Source organism: Danio rerio, chromosome 20, assembly GCF_049306965.1.
Source record: "Danio rerio strain Tuebingen ecotype United States chromosome 20, GRCz12tu, whole genome shotgun sequence".
In the NCBI taxonomy this organism is placed as follows: Eukaryota; Metazoa; Chordata; class Actinopteri; order Cypriniformes; family Danionidae; genus Danio; species Danio rerio.
The window spans coordinates 14,061,419-14,070,000 of record NC_133195.1 but is presented as its reverse complement, the minus strand read 5'-3'; the positions used below and the strand labels follow the sequence as shown (position 1 = coordinate 14,070,000).

At 34.9% G+C, this 8,582-nt stretch overlaps 1 long non-coding RNA gene across 1 annotated transcript; it reads right to left on the bottom strand.

Annotated features, from left to right (window-relative positions):
- Positions 1-2,656: 2,656 nt before the first annotated feature.
- Positions 2,657-7,956, bottom strand: LOC141379498 (uncharacterized). The gene is made up of 2 exons (XR_012396276.1): positions 5,913-7,956; positions 2,657-5,148 (listed from the first exon to the last, which is right to left on the bottom strand). It is a non-coding gene; the product is annotated as an uncharacterized lncRNA (long non-coding RNA).
- Between the last annotated feature and the right edge of the window lie 626 nt (positions 7,957-8,582).

Sequence of the window (8,582 nt, the reverse complement as noted above, 5' to 3'; positions counted from 1 at the left end):
GAGGTAGAGGTGGGGTGCACGTACACAGAGCTGGGGTTCACGGAAGTGGGGTCCACAGACTCTGAGGCAGAGTTGTTCCCTGAAGATAGGTAAAAAAAAAAAGAACAGTCTTTCATCTTCAATAATTAACAGAAATTTGATAGCCCTTTGTTTTTAGAACCTACAATACTACCAAAGAACAAAAATCTGAATTCACTTTGCATCTCGTTTTACAAACAACGATATCCGATGAAATAGCTCTAAACACCCCTGACCTTCTTCTGCGTGAAATTCAATGAACTGCTTCCATGTTACTTTTTTCTTTTGTTTTGCAGATATTTACCTTAGGATGGCCTACCCGAGGAAACTACAGACTGGGCTTTTCACAGAATAAAGCTTATTGCTTAACTTCTATTTGTCTTATACTTGTTTAGTTTTGTGCTAGTTTTGTGGTTGTTCAGAACAGTGTACATCCAACCACAGCCCTTATGCAACAGTGCTCCTCTTTGCTAATAAGCATGTCTGGCTTTGTTCTGCATTAACCACTGTCTGAATGTACATTATTCTGTACTTTCGATCAGCTACAAAAGTTCTCTACAAAATGTGGGAGTAATTTTATTACAACATCAAAACTGGAAAAGAGAAAATTAAAAACATACCAGTCAGTTTTCTTTATATGTTCTCTTTTAATATGTTCTTTTAATTTTGTTACAAATCCTCTCCCACAGTTCAGTACACCTGTCACTAATTAATTGTTTTCACATGCCATCACACCGTTAGGGAAACGCTTTACTGGTGGGCAAAACATCATTATCTCTTGCTGAACGCCAAGTCATGGGCTAAGTAATTTCTCAACTTTAAGCCAAAAAAACTGACAATTGTTGTGCAATAAGATATAGCATTACCAACTGACAAGAGACATATCTGCTCTGCTCTTCAACAGAATTCCTTCAGAGAAAGAACAGCAAGAAAGGAGAAGTTTATGGATGTGTCTATGGTAACTTTAACTGTGAGTGTGTGTATGTATGCTTTTTATACATTTCCTGTTCTAATTTGCAGGTTAAGTGCAATGACAGTATGAATTAAAATGCAAAATCAAACTATAAATAGCAGAAGTGCTGTTTTCATTAACAGCAAATTTTAATCTAACCAAAAAACAATAAATATAAAAGCAGACACTTAAACGCTATAATGCCGTCACTAATGACTAAATCACAGAGGAATATCCACAAGATAGATGTAAAAATTAACATATTGCAGCTCTGATATGGACATGAGAGTTTTAAAAGATCATATCTCTGTTTTTTGTTCATATGTGATTCAAAAATTTGTAGCTTGAAACATGAAAATACAGCGAATTGCACAACGTTTCTATGGTTCGATGATGATGCCACTGTAGATACCATTATGGCCCATCACCAGCCTCTAAACAGATTTTGCAAACATTTCTCTTCAAGGCAAGTTTTGCTACTTTGGTTCAATCACCATTGTTTTGACACACTTGTGATGGAACCCCAAAAAGTAATAAACATAATATTTAAACAGGTACTTTCTGCTTTAACATTACAGCCTCTTAAGGCCCAATGTGTTTTTTTTTTTTCTGAATTTTTAGTGTCTCTTTGCTATTTGGCCTTATTGGCACCTAATTAGAATAAAACCTAAGTATCATATTTTGATAAGATGTACTTTTAGAGAAAGTACTGTTTTTTAATGCATATATGACATATTTTTTACTTGCACTGACTATCAGAGTAAAAACAATTCCCCCCTCACTTATTTTGGACGGTTAAAAACAGTTGCAAGGATGATACTGTATGTCTAACAAAATATAAAACATTGAAAATATTTTAAATATCCACTTAAAAAAAACAATGTGCTGTCTATGTATGTAGACACTCAAACCCTATGAGAATAGTGTTAAAAAGAGTCTTTGATGGTATGTGCAGTGAACTGTGCTATACAAAAACTTGTAATGAATAAATGTAAGAACAGATTTTTAAAATGTGAATGCAAATGTACAAAATAAATACCTCTTATCACAGCCTCATAAAGTTTCTGCATCACTTGTAATGAGGGATGGCTCTGAAGGTATTTGTTTTTAGCAAATATTTTGGTAGTACGGTGCTGGCCTCGTTGTGTAGAAATAAAAAGGATGGGTGACACACCAAGCAATTCCAACTTATGGAGCTGAGAAGAGAAAAACAAAATGTTTTGAATAAGAGTTGTCTTTATCAAAAAAAGTTACTTTAATGAAACAAAAATAAATTAAATAAAACGTACTAGTAAGTCCACAGAATTCATTATTTTGCATGTATTGCCATCTTTTTTTAATTTGGTAGCCCACAGATCATCAAATTTTTTTTTTTGGTCCTCAACGTTTCGCTTCTGTTTAACCTTCTTTCCACAGTACTTGCATGTTTTTGAGGCACTGCCAATTTCTTTGTTGCAGAAATCACAGTGGCGTGTTGTGGCTCCAGGTGCCATCTTTGTAAGTTTGTTGTGTGAGAGAGAGAGTGTGAGAAGAAGATGAAGAGTATGAGAGAGAGAGAGAGAGAGAGAGAGAGAGAGAGAGAGAGAGAAAGAGAGAGAGAGAGAATACACTTTTATTTAATACAAAAATTTTAAACTACAACATGTTTCATTGCTTTAAACAAACACATTTCAAAATCACACTACATTTTCTTCAAAAATCAATACATTATTTTCAACCCAACACAACATATTTTTTACACTCCACATGTCTTCAAACTTGTCCAACTCGTTCATTGACAAATAAAAATTAAAATCATGCCTTATTCTTGCTCTGATAAGCCCTTTAAAAATCAGTTCAACTTTATGATTGGTCTCATACAAAATCTTGTGCCTCCTACTCATGTATATGGCCATTTTTGCTTGTCCTAATATAAAATTTAACAGACGCCCTTTTCCTTTTTCTTTCTTTCCATATTTAAAACCAAACACAAACATCGTTTTTGTAAACATCTCATCAACGGAAAGGAAAATAACCTCCAATAAATTGAATAAAGACCCCAGTCTTTCACAATGCATAAAACAATGAAAAATTGTCTCTCGTTCATCACAAAAAGGACATTTGTCAGGCACAGTTGGATTCAGTATTGAGATAAAAGCATTGACTGCAATAATACCCTTTAACACCCTCCACTGAAGATCTCCAACATTTTTAGTCAATGGTGGTTTGTAAACTGAACTCCAAACAGGCATAACATCACTATCAACATTTAAATGTTCTCTCCATGGTGTATCAACACATTGTAATTTTTCTTTGTTTATCACTTTTACACAAATCTTATACAGAATCTTGCCTCCCATTGAATCAAAAATAATGTCTCTTGAAGTCTTTAAACTCTCCATTCCTGAAGGATTTTGTTGTAGGACCAAACTTGGAAACGAATCCATTATATTTGGCACTGTTCGTAATGATAAAAAGTTCCAGTCTTCTTGACTCAATGTCTCTCTTAGTTTTTTGAGCAATAAATGAACTTTTCTTGTTGATCTTATATTCAGTCTTTGAGCGACTGCATCAGCATTGTCCAGATTATCCCCCGCAACTTCTATCAAGTTCTTCATTTTTGTCATTTTTGCATTAAAAAGCAACTGTTTTAAACCAGGTGTTTTATCATCACAAAGGTCCAAGCGTGCGCCATTTATTAGTGGTTCTTCTAAAAACCAATATAAAGAGTTATGAGACAACATTCTTTTATTCTTTACTAAACACCAGGCTCTTCTAACACTCTCATAGAAAGGAGATATACACTTTAAATCAAATTTAGAACAGTCCAACAAAAAAAGGTTCTTTCCAAAACCCCATCCACCAACTTTACCTAAAAGACAACTCGTTATGCTAGTCCAAACCACATCTGATTTATATAGAAACTTTTGTACAAATTGTAGCCTAAAAGCTGCTTTTCTACTCATCAAATCTATAATACCTTGTCCACCTTCTTCTTTTGGAAGGTATAGCACAGCTCTAGGTACCCAATGTAATTTATTCCAAAAAAAATCTATCAATTTGGCTTGTATTTTTTCTAAAATTCCAGCAGGTGGCTCTAAAACAGACAGTTTATGCCATAAAGAGGATGCAACTAAATTATTTATAATTAAGGCTCTCCCCCTAAAAGACATTTTTGGTAATAACCATCTCCATCTTTCTAGTCTTCCATCAACAATATCACATATATTTTCCCAATTTTTTTGATTAGTTGCTTCATCCCCCAAGTAAATGCCCAAATATTTTAATGTATTCTTTGACCAACTCATTCCACCTGGCAAAAACAATATTTCTCTTTCCCATTGTCCTACAAGACAAGCTGCACTTTTCCCCCAATTAATTCTTGCAGATGAAAACTTGCCATAATTAGTCACAATATCAACTAACTTATTTATATCATTTTGGCCATTAAATAGCACCATTATATCATCAGCATACGCTGACAGTTTTACTGGTGGAAAGAGATTTTCACATTTAAAACCTTCCAATTCTCTTCTTATTTTATTTAACAAAGGTTCTAAAGCTATTGAATAGAGCATCCCTGATAATGCACAACCCTGACGTATTCCTCTATTAATTTTAAAAGGAACAGACAAACCACCATTGATTTTCAGTATACTTCCAATATCACTATATAACACCTTAATCATGTCAATAAAAACAATTGGGAATCCAAAGGCCTCAAAAGTGTTCCATAAAAACTGATGTTCGACCCGGTCAAATGCTTTTTCCTGGTCTAGAGTCAATAAACCCACCTTCAATCCAAAGATTTTAGAAACTTCAATCACATCTCTGATCAATGATATGTTGTCTACTATTGATCTATTGGGCACACAATAAGATTGATCTATATGAATTACCTGTCCCATTACTTCTCTTAGTCTATTGGCCAAAGCTTTTGATAAAATCTTGTAGTCAGTGCATAACAAGGCCACTGGTCTCCAGTTTTTAACCTCCTTGAGGTCACCTTTCTTTGGGAGTAGTGTTAAGACTGCTCTCCTGCAACTTACAGGCAGTTTTCCTTTACTCAAGCTGTTGCTTAACACCTCTAACAAGTCTTCTCCCAAGAAGAACCAGTAAGCTTTGTAAAACTCCACAGGCAGCCCATCTAAGCCTGGAGCTTTACCATTCTTCATACTTTGCAATGCCTTAAAAAGTTCCTCTGTAGTTAGAGGACACACAAGGTCAGCAAATGACTCTTTAGTCACTTGTGGGAGATCTACAAGAAACTGATTGATTGACTGGTCCTCCACATAATCACATGCATACAGCTCTTTATAAAAACCCACAGCCCTTTTTCGAATATCAGAATCCATAGTCAAATCCGTTCCATCCACAGACTGTAAGCACTGAATATTTTTTCTTTGGCCATTTCTCTTTTCCAAACCAAAGAAAAATTTGGACGGGGAATCCATTTCAGAAATATTCTGAAATCTCGACCTAACCAACGCTCCTTGAGCTCTATTGTCCAACAAATTGGCTAGTTCATTTTTTTTATTCTTAAGTATTTGCATGTGACCTTGACCTCTTAAAACTTCACTCAAAAACTGAAGTTCAGCAATATCTTTTTCTAAATTCTTTATGTTTTGTATGATGTCCTTAGTGACATTAGAAGTATACTGTTTACATAGTTCTTGTATTTTTAATTTGCCAATATCCCACCATTGTTGTATGGAGGTATAATTGCATTTTTGAGTTCTCCACCCTAACCAAAAAGAAAATAAACATTTTCTAAAAAAAGCATCTTCAATCAATGTACTATTAAAATGCCAATATGCACTCTTATATTTTACAGATTTAATATACATACAAACTTCAACCATAGAGTGATCAGAGCAACCAACAGGATAAATATCACAAGATTTAAAACACTGCAACTGATGCTTAAAGCAGTAAAAATGATCCAACCTGGCCAATGAAACACAATTTTCCTTAATATGAGACCATGTGTATTGTTTTTCTTTAAAATGAAAATTCCTCCAAATATCACAAAGTTGGTGGGATTTCATTATATGTAGCAATTTCTGTCTTGACGCTGCATGAGGTTCAATGTGATTTCTATCAATGTCATAACCTGTGCAATTAAAATCACCCGCAAGTAATACAATATTTCCTACTTCACATTGCTTAAGATAGTTAGACAGTGTCTCCAAAAACAACATCCTTTCTATTGGTTTAACAGGAGCGTAAACATTTATTAATTCCATAGTAATGTTTTCAAATTTTACAACCAGTTTAAGCACCCTACCTTCTATTATTTCAAAAGAGTCACAAGATATTGGTAAGAAACTTTTAGAAAACAACACAGCTATCCCAGCACTAACAGCAGTCTTGTGACTAAAATAAATATTTCCTTCCCAATCCTTTTGCCAATCAACTTCATCCTCTTTTGTACTGTGCGTTTCTTGTAAAAACACTATGTCTATTTGTTTTAATTTAATTAAATCATATATATGCATCCTCTTTTTTACATTTCTCATACCATTAACATTAAGTGATGCAATTTTAATGCTGCTCATGATGGGGAGAAAAAAACAGCAAAAAAATATGCAGCATATTAACAAATTACTCTTGTGAATCATTCTGTGCTCTTTGGGAACGTACCTTCTGCACAATTTTTTTTAACCTGTATACCTCTGGATTTGACAAGCATTCTTCACCTTTTTGCTTCATTAGAAATTTTGCTGAATCAATAAACAGAGATATATCAGGAAAAAATTCTATCACCTCAACATTTCTCATGCCTTTTGTACGCTGTAAGAAATTTTTCATTCGTTCAAGGCTATAACCACTTTCATCTTGCTTATCGTCCTGCATTGCTCCTACCAATTCTTGCTCACTTTCTGAATCGGATATCTCAGAGCTCTGTATGTTTTTCTCATTTTGTGTCTTTTTCTTTGACTTCTCTGTTTTTTCACAAGAATTAGATTTTCTTTTCACTGCTGGTACTTTAAATAGATTTTCTTCTTCTCTAAAGAAATCATTCTCCACCTCATCAATTTCAACTTCCATTACTTCATTATTTGTTGATTCTGCTGTTTCTCCATTTTTTCCTTTGTCTTCTTTCTCAATACTTTCTGGATTTTCATTAATCCCGTCCTGTTCTTCTACATTAATATCTTGATTTTCATCTTGATTTAGAGAAACATTTGCGTTTGTTATGCTTGCTTCATTTACTCGTTCAGTACAGGCGCGCACTAAATGCCCCTCTCTTCCGCAGCCGTAACACTTCATATTTTCAGTCGTTGCAAATATCACATATTCAAACCCATCTACTCTGAATTTGAAAGCAGCATTTATTTCTTCTACGTCTGACCTCAAAATCATGTAAACTTGCCGACGGAAAGAAACTACATGCTTTAGCAACGGAGACTTGCAACCTAGTGGAATTTTCTTTATTGCAGACGCGAACTGTCCATACCTTGACAGCTCACGTTGCAACGCTTCATCACTGATAAACGGAGGTACATTAGAGAGCACGACTTTTCTCGCTGGATTAACAAGCGGAAAGACTTTAACAAAACTATCATTAAGTACTAAACCACTTTCAACAATTTCGTTAACTTTTTCAACTTTATCCAGAAACACCACAACCGCGCCATTCATCCTAGACGCCGATCTAATACTATCATGACCAACAACCTCAGCTATCGCCAAAACAACCTTTTCGACAGGACATTCAGCTCGGACCGGCACTTTTAAACCGTGCCGCCGGCTGAGTTGCTCCAGATTGGCGTTCTCCGCCATCATCAAAGCCGCCAGTTCCAAACTGGCGACTCCGATCAGATCCCTTTTCCCTTTTTAGTGCTTTGTGACCATATACCAGGTAGAAACAGTGACACAGTAAATCGATTAAAGTGAAAAGGTGTAAATTCACCAAACCTTAAGGTGAGGAAATACAAAAGATTCCACAGCCCCTCTCCGTGAATCACACTCGCTCCACATTCGTCCACACATGCGCACGAGAGAGAGAGAGAGAGAGAGAAATTGAGTGAGATTTTAGCTAATGATGGCTCTTAAAAGAGCCGTTGTGTTGTATTTAATGGAATGAAGAATAGATGAATGTGATGAGAGTGAGAGTATCTGCAAGACAAAGCAAATAACAGTACTGTAAATAACTATACATAAGCATTTCCACATGTACAATACTATAATAATTTGCAAATAAATACTGCAACGTTTTGAATCATATAGCAAAGTGCATTCTATTTTAAAACTTGCAATACAAGACTTTGATAACGAATACTACAGCATACTGTAGTATTGACTATTGGGAAAAAAAGTACCGTGGTATACAAGCTTTTACCACAGTAACTTTGGTGTATATAATATACCCTAGTTAAAACGTGGTAAAGTATTGAGTAATTTGTTTACATTACTGCAGCTGTTTAGTTACCATAGCAACTCAAGAATCAACAAAACCGTTCGCTAGTATTTACTATAAATTACTATAGTATTTTACGCGGGTATACGTCACAAGGTAAAAACGCACAAAAATACAGACGCACAGATGACTGATGACATCCAGCAAACAATAGCATTAATTTCTTATTGATAAATTACTGCTAATGCACATATATAGATTTAGGAGCCG